Source organism: Saccostrea echinata, unplaced genomic scaffold, assembly GCF_033153115.1.
Source record: "Saccostrea echinata isolate AGI-Se365-2 ecotype Australia unplaced genomic scaffold, CSIRO_AGI_Sech_v1 ptg000061l, whole genome shotgun sequence".
NCBI lineage: Eukaryota > Metazoa > Mollusca > Bivalvia > Ostreida > Ostreidae > Saccostrea > Saccostrea echinata.
The window spans coordinates 979,790-993,437 of record NW_026889810.1 but is presented as its reverse complement, the minus strand read 5'-3'; positions in this window follow the sequence as shown (position 1 = coordinate 993,437).

Sequence of the window (13,648 nt, the reverse complement as noted above, 5' to 3'; positions counted from 1 at the left end):
AACCAGGTTATACAGAAATAATTTGTGTTCCTTTTTAGATATTAACCAATCAGAGGCTAGTATACAAACAAAATTATATTATTTTCATATATTTGGTGAAATCATACACTTTACAGTTATAAATTTATTGTAATCGCGGTTTTTGAGTTCAGGTTAATGGTTATTACGTATCACAACATTATCAATGCCATGGTATATATTTTCAAAATCACTCGGTATATATCCTAAATCTGAAATATATATACTTGTGTAGATAACATTTCCCTTGGGATTGAATCGGCACAACTGAAGCTAAAACTGCCGAATTATTTTACTTGAAATTCAGGGAAATATTTTGCAGCAGACAGCTTTCTCATATTTTCTTACTCTTTTTCATCTCCCTCACCCAAGAGACCAAACTTATAAAGGAAGATAATGATTTTTTTTAAAATGAAGTATGTTTATAATCATAGACTTATCATAAATAGAATACTAAACATTTATTTGCAGATCTGATCAAATTGGTTGTCAAATTTCTTATAACAACTAGTAACATAGTATGAAGTAGCTCCATTTCATTAAAATAAAGTTTCCAAAAATTGTGCTTTTTTCCGAATTAAACTTTACACTGCGTTCCATGGTCACTCCTCAACATTCATATCATCCAATCACAAAAGTTGAAGTGGGTACAGGGAATGGCTATGAAATCACCTACTTGTAGTTTACGAACACACGAGAAGTCATTCAAATAATGGTAAACACTGAAACATCGATTACATTACACACTACCAATATGAATGAAAATTAATAATTCGTTACTTGATGAATATATAATAATAAAAATAAACTTTGTACATCGTAACTTGTAAACTGAATTACATACCACTGAACTATTCCGATCCACATGTTCTCTTCCATTGAACCGATCTCTACTTAATATGCCCCCTCCTCTGACAATGAATCTGAAATAGCCAACTTCAGTTACTTGTCCTTTTTTCTTTAACTTTTTTTTCATCAGAAGTATTTTTTTTTTTTTTGCTTTAGGGTAGCAGTGTCATATATTGTGTAAAATATCTTACTACTGATAGTAAGTAACCGACGCATCGCAGGCACCATTCATAGATAGAGAATACTGTATGGCAAAATCTGTATCACACCCAATATCAACCCGAGACTCCAATATCAGCAAGACGACTGATATTGGTCTAGGTAGATATGGGGTGTGATACAGATTTTACCAAGTATTGCTGTTTTATTATATATTTGATAATATTATAATTCCATGTAAATTAGTTGAATCTGATTAGTCGAGAAACAATTGTTGAAAAAACACTATTCCCGCTTAATAGTGAAGCCACGCACTCCATCTTAGCAACAGTCAACATTGCTTGACGATGGATGATATATTGACTGCGCAGAATTTATGCGCGCAAGGTTTACTGTAATATGTATTTGTATAAAACTTTCAGTATAATATAATAAATATTGCATGTAATTGAGTGTAACATTGAAATGTTTCACCCCTCGAAAACCACTGTAATTTACTATAACATGTATTTGTATAAAACATTCAGTATTAAATAATAAACATTGCATGTAGTTGAATGTAACATTGAAAAGTTTTACCCCTCGAAAACCATTGTCAACCTCGGCTGCGCCTCGGTTGACAATGATTTTCTTGGGGTGAAATTTTCCATGTTTCACTCAACTAAATGCATTATTTATATAATGGTGTCCAGAACTCATATACACTGTATTCTTGCACAGGTAAATGCACGTTTAATAATTGAATGTATTGTTTTCTTTTTGTTGAATTTCTGTCATCATTTTTCCAAAGGCAATATATTCAGTATTAAGCGATAAGAATTAAGGACATATAACACAAAATAAAATTTGGTATACAGATTTATCATAAGATTTGTTTGTATGTTGTTTAACGTCCCTCTCGAGAATTTTTCACTCATATGGAGACGCCACCACTGCAAAGTTTGTCCTATACTCGACACTTACGGCCGTTGAGCAGCGAGGGATCTTTTTCGTGCCAGCACCTACTGGACACGGGACCTCGGTTTATACGGTCTCATCCGAAGAACCGGTCTCCACGTCCCACAGTGGGATTCGAACCCGCGACGAAAGGATCAACTCCTTACTTCGCGACTCTAGATCAGATGCTCTAACCACTGCGCCACGCGGGCGACTTTATCATAAGAATATCTAGTACAAGTTTTGTTTGAGGTACGATCGAGCAGTTTTTAAAAGAGTTATGTCCCTTGGACTTACAAAAATTCCAATTATTTGCAGTTTCCGTTCATTTTCTTTACACAGTTTGCACATACTGAAATGAAATTTGATATACAGATTTATCATAAGAATATTTAAGTAAAGGTCTGTCTTGGGTACGATCGAGTAATTTTTGACAGAGTTATGCCCCTTGGACTTAGAAAAATTCCAATTATTGGAGGGGGAGATAAGTATTTCACAAACATCTCTTGTTCTCATAGATTTATATACTCAAATCGGTAACCTGTAAAATGTTTGCCAGGTAAAGTGGGAGAATTTTTAAGTTTTGTTACAATGTGAAATATGTGTGCAAAATTTTGCACAGAAAACGACACAATGTCGCAAATATAAGCACCAAAGAAAACCAAATTAATAAAATAATATAGATCAATCCATGCATAACATTTTTGTTTGTGTTAAGTTTGTTTATTGTTTAACGCCCCTCTCGAGAATATTTCACTCATATGGAGACGCCACAACTTGCCGGTGGAGAGTTACAAATTTTGACCTATACTCGGCACTTAGGGCCATTGAGCAGTGAGGGATCTTTTTCTTGCCAGCACATATTGCGACACGGGACCTCGGTTTATGCGGTCTCATCCGAAGGACCGGTCTCCACGTCCCACAGTTGGATTCGACCCCTTCGAACTTACTAAAGAAGAATTCAAGTTATCTACAAAAATTGTTCTTTGGTTCATGGATAAAGAAGTAGGAAAGAAAGCAGAAGATGTTATTCAGGAACATGTCAAGAAGACAGAAAAGTCCGAAAGTTCTCCAGAGTTATTTGCAGCAGCATTGGCAAAATTGCGATACCTTGCTGGAGCCTGTATTCAAAAGGTTACAAAACGCATAAAAGAGTCTGTTTTGAGGAAAGTTGGGAAATGTTCCAAAAAGAGTAGAATTCTCAGAAAATTAGAATAAAGAAAGCAAACAAAATTGAAAAACTTTCGGATAAGGGAAGTTGATGTTGATGAAGGGGAGGAGAGCATGAGAGAGATTGAATATAAGCAAGGACCAACCAGGGGATTGACAGTAGTGAGTGAGCCTGTGTTCTCTTCCTTTAAATCATAAAATTGTACAAAAGAAATTTACAGCAGAGCATTTCCATCTCTTTCATGAATATTTGCATAATATCGTCCGTAGAAGTGTAGATTCTAGCATGAATTTAGCAGATGAGTGGATTTCTTTGTTTAATGATGCAGAGGTTTCACATGAAGAAGTAGATGATGAAATTTTTATAACTTTAGTTATGGAACTCTATCGTGATGTTACAGAGCATTTTATTAGGATTTCATATGTTGATGTTATTCGAAATTTCAAACGCTCTGTTTCTCGAAAGAAAAAACAAGCCTTGAGAACAAAAGTTCAAGCCCTAGGTGAGAGGGAAGACCATAAAAAGAAGAAAGTAGATGAGAAAGAAGAGGAAGAAGAATCCTCTTCATGTAATGTTTGCAAATGTAAGTGTAAGTGGGAGCCAACAGATATAGGGGATGAGAGCATTGCATGTGACAAATGCAATACATGGTTCCACTATAAATGTGTGAATTGTAAGGGAAATGAAGCCTTTCTGAGAAAGAAAAGTACAACATGGTACTGTTCAGACTGTAGCAAAAAGGAAAGGGACGTGGGAAACGTTCTTAAAAAAAGTAGGTAAACAATCATATAATTATATAAGACTAACAATATGGAAGGGACTCTTAATTCAGCCAAAATATGAATTGCAGACAGATTTTTTTCTGTTAGTTTTCTAAATATACAAGAGTTATCTCTCTTTTTCCTTGTTAATATTTGTGTACAAGAAGTAACTTTCAGATAATGAAATATTTTTAAAACAAGTAATATATCAATTGTGTATAATTCAGTTTAACATGTTCAAGTGAGACTTCTTACGAGTCCACATGAAAACAAGTCTTAGAATAAATAAATTTTCTTAACTTGAAAAATATAAACAATTTATCCCCCACCCCTTTCTGAATGATCAATGTGCACACTGTAATGAGTTATATCCACTTTATAAAGGAGTAAACATTGAAAAAATTATCAAGACTATTGATTAATATCCTATGGGCTATATCCACTATATAAAGGAGTAAGGCCATTCCAAGTTTTTTTTCTATGTTCAGCGTCCACATGGGTCTTGGTTTTCCACACCTCATATGGGAAAAAACAAACAAAATCAGAAGTCCTAAAATTTATTATATTATATTGTCAAAATCTTCAAATTCTGTCAATTTCTTCAAATATTGCCTACAATATGTCGTTCATTTTAAGCATTTGATACATTGATTAAATGCTGAAGTACATATATCTTTCTATGAGAAAGAAAGATTAATGATATGTATTCCTTTAAATGACGCCATTCTTATGACTATGAGGGCTGTGTTTTATATTTTTGGGTTGTGTATATTATGTGAATTAGTAGGTAGGTTTTGAAAGATGGAGGACGCTAAACACACACAAAAAAAATTGGAGTGGCCTAAACATGTGAAAAAGTTATTAAGATTATCAAGTTGATAAACTTTCATGAGACAAATATTCTTTCCAAACTTCTAAATTTTGTGATTATGCTACATATGTAAAGTGTATTTTTATTTTCTCTCATTCAGATTGATAAAGCCTCGAAGTAAAAAATGTGGTTTCCTGCTAAAATTACCTTCCCCAATTGTTATTCAAATTCTATTATTATTTTTATTTTACTGTTTAAAAATGTATAAAAAGGTAGACATTGTTCTTAAGTATTTTTATTTTTATTGTGCATGTGTGTATGTCTATATTTTAAAAACTGTATGACATTGCAGTAAACACCACATTTTTTATTTTTAGGAAATATCAACATTTCGGTTCTCTTTTAATGTGTTTCAGCATTATTAAGTGATTTTAAAAAATCCACTTACCAAAGTTGTTGGACATTTTAAATTGTCTTGAATCAGCTATTCGAAACGATTTTCAGTATCTGTTTTCAAATTTCCCGCAAACGAAAGTAGATGATTATCTCCCTTTCTTTTTGAATAAGCATATTCCAATTTTTATTAAGGGATAGAGTTGGTTAATGTTTTTTTTGGTTATTTGAACATTAAAAATAAAGAAAACCACAATGCATTGGTAAATATTTTTTTAATAACATATATATCAATTTGATTTATTAATATTTTCTGCGGTGAATGTGACGTCACACGGAATTGTCAATGGCCGCTGGTTGTAAACTAGATGAAAGGAAGTGTAAAAGTTGATAAAATTTTTACTTTAGACTACTTAAAAGACAACAGGCTGAATATAATACATTTTAGAGGACCCATAAAGTATCAAATAAACTGATTAAGCTTTGTTGCCCAAAAACAAGAGAAATAGGATGATCAGGATCAACGAAATAATTAGTATAATATTCAGTAACAACTCATAAATAAAGTTCTAATCTGTCCCTCATTTATCACCATCATTATGCATTACGTCGCGGGTACGAATCCCACTGTGGGACGTGAAGACCGGTCCTTCGGATGAGACCGTGTAAACCGAGGTCCCGTGTCGCAGTAGGTGCTGGCACGAAAAAGATCCCTCGCTGCTCAATGGCCCTAAGTGCCGAGCATCATTTTGCAGTTCTCCACCGGCAATTGGTGGCGTCTCCATATGAGTGAAAAATTCTCGAGAGGGACGTTAAACAACAAACAAACAAAAAAATCATCATGCAGACTATAAACAAACTATAAGTGCTTATGTACTATTTTTAACCTCATTTTTAACATCGCACACAGGCATCTCTTGATCTTTGAAGAACATTTAATAAGATGTCATTTTTGTCTACTATTACTATTGTTACTTTTATGTAACTAGATGAAATTCCTCGCAAGCGCGGTGAATTTGATTTCTAGCTCACCTGAGCCGAAGGCTCAAGTGAGCTTTTCTGATCACATTTTGTCCGTCCGTCCATCTGTAAACTTTTCACATTTTCGACTTCTTCTCAAGAACCACTGGGCAAAATTCAACCAAACTTGCCACAAAGTATCCTTGGGTGAAGGGGATTCAAGTTGATTCCAATAAAGGGCCACGCCCTCTTTCAAGGGAAGATAATTAGGAATTAGTGAAAAAATAATTGCATCATTTAAAAATCTTCTTCTCAAGAACCACTGGGCCAGGAAAGATGAAACTTATGTGGAAACATCCCCAGGTAGTGTAGATTTACGTTAATTCAAATCACGACACCCGGGGGTAGGGTGGGGCCACAATGGGGGATCAAAGTTTTACATAGAAATATATATGAAAATATCAAAAAAATCTTAAGAACAGCAAAGCCATGATTGGTCTTATTTATATGGATGCATCCTCAGGTAGTGTAGATTCAAGTTTATTCAAATCATGACCCCAGGGGGTAGGGTGGGGCCACAATGGGGGATCAAAGTTTTACATAGAAATATATAGGAAAATGTCTTTAAAAATCTTCTTAAGAACAGCAAAGCCATGATTGGTCATATTTATATGGAAGCATCTTCAGGTAGCGTAGATTCAAATTTGTTCAAATCATGACCCCCGGAGGTAGGGTGGGGCCACAATGGGTGATTAAAGTTTATAGAGGAATATATAGGAAAAAAATCTTTTTCTCAAGAACAGAAAAGCCATGATTAGTCAAACTGATATGGAGGCGTCATTGGGTAGTGTAGAATAAAATTTGTTCAAATGAGGGCCCCCGGGGGTAGGGTGGGGCCACAATCGGGGATCAAATTTTTACAAATGAATATATGGAAAAAAAGATCTTCTGCTAAAGAACACCAAAGCTATTTGTTATATTGATATGAATGCATCATCAGGTAGTTTAAAATTCAAACCCACCCCCACCCCCGTAAACTTTTCAATACTGAAATCATTTTTGCTTTTTTCCCCTAGTTAATGTACTCAGGTGAACGATGTGGCCGATGGGCCTCTTGTTTACCAATGCTGATTGATCATATCCAGTTGTATATCTATTGTTTCTATTGACAATTAATGACTGGCTTATAGCAAGAGAAATACTTTGTGCAAAAATCTTGCAGGTAGTTTTGGAGCTAACGGAGATGAGATACACCCCCATCCTCTTCTTTCCTTTTTTTTTTTTTTTTTTTTTTTTGACTTGAAAAATATCAACTTCATTTATATGTTCGCTTTAGATGTAAGCAACTTTATTTTGATACATGTTGTATAATGTTATTACGTCATACTTCGGAAAATCTGTTTCCGTTTCCTTCAAGGATAAAGTAAGTTAATATGCACATTTTACTGATTTTTTTTGTTTTGAAATTAGCTTTTCACCCTAATACTGAATATTACAAAAGACTGTATGTAGAAGCCCCCCAACCCCCTCCCCCTGGAAGGTATTGATGGAAGCAAAAAGTTTTAACAGCTTTAGTAAACATGTGAAAACTTGGAACATACCCCTTTTACTTCATATATTTGAACAATTATTTATTCAGTTACTGACTTTTTTCTTTAGCAGGTCTTTATTAAAATTGTACTTCGGGTTCGTTGCCATTATGCACATTTTACTAGTAAATTTTCAAGAACAACTTACTAAGAGCCTTTGATATATAAATATATTCATAACTCATAATATTATCAGTTGCTTTGCCATTATTTCCATGCCCATTTTCATTAAAGTTTTTTTTTTACATGTAATATTCGCCTTATTTTTCTTTTTAACATCGGGTTCGATGCTTCTGACGTTCTAGAAATTTCCATCGAGAGTAAGATCGGATAGAAACGAAAAGGATTTGCACATTTAATTTTTTAATCAGTAATCAAAATTTATTTATTTTATATAAATATTTGATTTAATAATTCATAAACGACGTTTTGTCAAATAATTAAACGGTAGCTTGTTGTCAGTTTCATATATCATTGTCACTAACTTACATGTAGATCCGCCAACCGGAACCACCACCGTGCTATCTATCTCTCTCTCTCTTTCTCTTTTGCATAAACGACTTTGTCGAAAATTTAAGTACACTTTTAATTAAATTTACGAAAAATACTATGCAATTGAAATCTAAATATAGTTTACTAGGGCAGGTACGAGATATCCCTCATATCGATTCTGTGTGAGGACGATACACATATCGATATATATGAAGAAGTATCGAAATACAGTGCAGGAAACTAATTTTCTTCCATAAATCAGCATAAGCAAAAGTAGCATCAGCATCAAGCTAGCATCAGCATTTAAAAAACAGTATTGCCAGGATCAGCATCAGCAAGCAAAGGATAGAACTAGCATATAGCATTGACCTACTTAAAAATCAGCCTTGACCTACTTAGTATCAGGATTATGCTGGTTTATTAATATTACAGATTTGTTTTTCACAAAGAGAAAACGGAACTGCAAGTAGATATTCTTGTCTTAGTCGGGAATAAATGTAAGTAATGCATTTCTTGCAATTAAATATTTCAAAACAATCTTAAGATAAATATTAAATTGATTTAATAGCAATAATCCCGCGATATTTTACAATCTAAATCAGCTGATCCCCAAACGTGTTATGGAGTCCATTGCTGTGCCCTCGCCACGATTTTCATGTTGTTGCTTATGGAAATTGATAATAAAAGGTACGTAGTAACATTTGGTCATGACAAAAAGTTACCTGATACAATTAAAGTATGATGTTTGATGTATTTACTGTATTTTTTGTTGTTGTTATGTGTGCATAGACGTAAAAAAGTAATTTTTAATTTAAGCACTTGGATCTATTGATACCCTTGTAAAAAGATTTTCATTTAATAAAACACATCAGATTTTATCAACAGGAAGTCCAAATGAACTCATCATGTCATTTTCCCCCAAATTAAGTTGTTTCAGATTTGTGTTTCTTCAAATCATGACCCCCGGGGTAGGGTGGGGTCACAATGGGGGATCAAAGATTTACATAGAAATCTATAGGAAAAAAAATTAAAAAATCTTCTTAAGAACCGCAAAGCCAGGTTAAGTCATACTGATTTGGAAGCATTTTAAGGTATTGTAGATTCAAGTTTGTTCAAATCATGACCCCTGGGGTAGGGTGGGGTCTCAATGAGGGATTAAAGTTTAATATAAGAATATGAAGGAAAATATCTTTTTCTCAAGAATAACGAAGCCATGTTTAGTCATATTGATATGAATCATCCTCAGGTAGTATAGTCAAGTTTGTTCAAATGATGACCTCTGGGGATAGGGAGGGGCCACAATGGGGTATCAAATTTTTACAAAGGAATATATAGGAATTTTTTTTTTGTTAAATCTTCTCAAGAACAGCAAAGCCATTTATTATAATGATAGGAAAGCACCCTCAGGTAGTTTAAAATTCAAGCCCCACCCCATCCCCATGTAAACATTTCAATACTCTTTTTCCCTAGACATTGTGCTCAGGTGAGCGATGTGGCCCATGGGCCTCTGGTTAAGGTTCCATTCTGTGCCCTCTGATTGTCATTTCTAGTGTCGCGCGCCTGCCTCAAGAAAAAAATAGGTATGTTAAAGGGGCTGGGAGACAGATTTATAGATAACATTTTCTACAAATTTCATTTTAATAACAACGGCTACATCTTGTAGAGCATATCTCACCGAAATAATATAGAATCATGTTTGGAGATTTTTTTTTTAATTTTTTATCGCTTAAAAGTATTAAAACTACGATTTTCGGGACACTTTTGATTACGACACATCCTCAATATCAGGAAATAAACTGTATCCTTAATATTTCAGAAAAGTGGAAAATTGGTTGTGATTTAATAAAAAATATTAAAATTATAATCCCTAAAATTAGAGAAGAAATATGAGAAAGCTTAGCCAACACATCAGTATTGTCAACCAATGCTCAGTAATGTGTGCAGAGTAAGGAAACTGAACACACCCGGTAAACGTAAACATGAACAATAACAGATCTCGTGCTCATGTTTACAAACAGATATTTAACGTGATGTTATGAAGAATATTGTTGTCAGTGCATTTTAAGAATTTCAATTTAAGTTCCATTCATAGCTTAGTATGTTTTTTATTTGTATAAGAATAAAAAATTGAAACAACACGGCACTGCAACTGTGTATAGGCCCCTTTATAGATGTAGTAAACCTAAGCTTATTCTTCAAAATCGTGTCAATGCTTTACACGAGGCCTCGGTTTTCAGGTCTCATCAGAAAGACTCGCAACTTTCATTTCCAAGTACCAGGCACATGGCAAAAGAACAGGTACCCATTTTTTATCAGACAGATGCGGGCAGGGCTTCTACCAACGACCTTTCGATCACGGAGCGAGCGCTCTACCGACTGAGCTACCATGATGGTGGACGGATATTGAACTTCGATATTAAAATGAAATTTTAAGAAAGAAAGAGTTCACATTCCACTACACGTCCGGGATGCACCTAGACTTGTTGAAAATTCTATTTCTAATACACTTCGGCAAAATAAAAGGCTTATAAAAACATATGGATTTATGTTTCTTTCGATATTTTCGACATTTCATTGAACACTCTAGAAGATTTGACTACTTTTTAAGAAATCAATAAATCAAGTTTGATATTTATTATTAACAATTTTATTTTTTTCCTAGACCCGCCGAAGTATTACAGCCATTTTACTCTCATTTATTCTATTTAGGGGTTAGATGTCGAAAATGGAATTAAATCATAATGATTGTGTATCATGTAGTTTTCAGTGACAGTTTACTGATACCTTTCCTTATGTTATGCAATATTTAAGGTGTACGCAGGGGCTTTGGTTGCAAGGCTGTAGAGGTGCATCGGTGACTGTTATAGTGGTCCTTGAGCCAGTCATATAGAAAAAAAAATAAAATAGTTAAGCCCGTTTTGTCTGAATTATTTTACCGATCCTTTGAACTTTAAAGGTGTATTTACTATCCTATACATTATTTAGTAATATGAGTAATTTAAACGTTACATATTTATATAATAGTGTTGTGGTTTGCATGTTCTATGCCTCAATATTAGTTAGAGTTTTGACACATGGTGTGCTAGCCGGAGGCGGAAAGGTTAGGGGGTATAGAATTAAGAGAACAAAGATGCAGTATAGTGAAAGAGGTTTTATCTTAGGGGCACTTCCCTTCGGAACCGGAGGAGTCTGGATTCACTCTTTGGACTGCAGTCGACAATTGTCACTGAACAGTCCAGCACATTCCGTTGGAAACGGAAGACTTTAATAAGAAGGAAACTCTCAAAAACAATATTTCTCTTTTGAGGAAAGGTATAAGAATAAGACTTAGATGCACAACTCTTTTATATAAAGTGACTCTGAGTATATTTACATTTAACTACTAATTTTGTAAATAGATTTTTTTAAAATAAAGATGGAAAATTAGCACAGTGTACATATATTTGCACTCAGAATTTCTTTGTTTCGTTTCATTATGCTGTCAATTTGTCCTTTTCGCAGATAAACCGAAATAAATTGGAACACTTCATATCATTCCAAACACCTTTGTTTGATAATCCCACACAGTCATCAGAAGGAGAATTACTGGGTTCGCCTGTTCTCCAATTGGTGAAAACCACATGACTTCTTGGACGAGTGAAAGTGTAGTTTCCTTCCATAACTCTATCATTTATTCCAAGCCATATCCAGGCATAATCTTAAAGATATATATATATATATATATATATATATATATATATATATATATATATATATATATAAAACTGTAAAATACTTGAAAGAAAGGTGTGATGAGTTTAAACGTCTGTAGGGTTATTTACTTGTATGATTTTATCCATATGCATATTTATATGCTTAAGGGGGCCGACTGGAGTTTTCATTACGCAATAATCGCGCAGCATAGTAAAATCAAGCGGACTTACTCTGTTAAAGCAACTGTTTTCACGTAATTTATCAACTTTAACAGAATGAAGAAATCACAGGTTAAAAATTTAATGAAAATTTTCTTAAACTGAATTTTAAACGATTTTTTAACTGATAGGTAGATGGACGTCGTAATGGTGACGTTATGATAAACTGAAGTTCTTTAAGGGGCGTCATAAAAATGTTATGAAAGAAAAAGTATAAAATATAAGTTCTTAAAATTTTAAACACAAGGAATTTGAAAATCTTGCAATTATTTTCTGAATATTTTTCGTATAATCATTACTATCTGTAATGTTCTATAGTACTCCATAAAAACAGGAAATTTACGTTGTTTTACATTTTTAGATGCCCCCTCTGGAAACCAGACAATGGAAATACGTGTTTCTTATATGTAATGTAGAATAGAGTATTACTCATCAAATATTCTAATTTGAGCAGAAAGTCTATTGTAGTATTTGTTAAATTTGCTTTAAAGAGCGATAAAATAGCACCTATACGTGTAGTAAATGTACCTGTATTTTGAGACGGTCCCTAAAAATAACCAGATAGATTTCCCTAAACTTGGAATGTACACTCAAGTCAATGTAAGTTACATATAATATAAATTTAAAATTTTTTCCTATTGTACTTCTCACACAAAAACCCAAGTCGGCTCCCTTTATTTTCTTTTATGTAACAAGTTTTTGTTGAAAAATAAATAAAATCATGTTACGCATTTTTATTGCACATATAATTCGAAACGGACATTCCTTTTCATCGATACAGGAACTAATTATTAATTTGGAAATAACTAAAACCTATTTTTTCCTTCTATACTTGTGATAACATACCACCGAATTCTTCTGTTATCCACATGTTCTCCACCATGGAATCAATCTCCACTACATACGCCCCCTCCAGTTGACACTGATTCTGAAATATTCAACTTAGTATACTTTATTGGATAATCATTTCGTTATTCCCCAATTGTGATGAGCTGCTGCTCTCCTTGAGTTATAACTTTAAATATCTTTAAATAGACTGTTTATTGGTAACATAACTACTCAATCATGCGTGAAGTCTCTGCGATGTATAAATTAATTAGAATCTGTCATTAAATGTTAGTTTCTTACCACTGCTTCATAAATTTAAAGCAGCGCCTAGTTTATATTTATAGAAACGGTGATAATTAGTTAATAGCTTACCACTGCGTCGTCAAACGAAGCACCTGCTGTATAGAGATGGTAACAGTGTCCAGCAAAGGGAAACCACCCATGTGCGCAGGCTGAAAAAGTAATCGATATACATATGTTGACTTTCGCATTTTAAAGGTAAGGTAAGGTGTAAAAAACTGTAGATGAAAGTACAAAAAAAAAACAGGTACGGTAATTCTAGTGAGCACATTTCTATGAAATTCAAATGTCAAAATTTGGGGGTCTGGTTAGAATGTTTTTAAACAAAAAAAACAAATTTAAAAAAAAAAAAAGGAAAGGGGATTTGCATAGTCAAAATTCCCGTCAACTGTAATATGTTCTGTTATATGTCGAGTGCTACAAATTTAGAACTGCACGTCTCTGCGGAGAATGTTTCATTCATGTTAAGA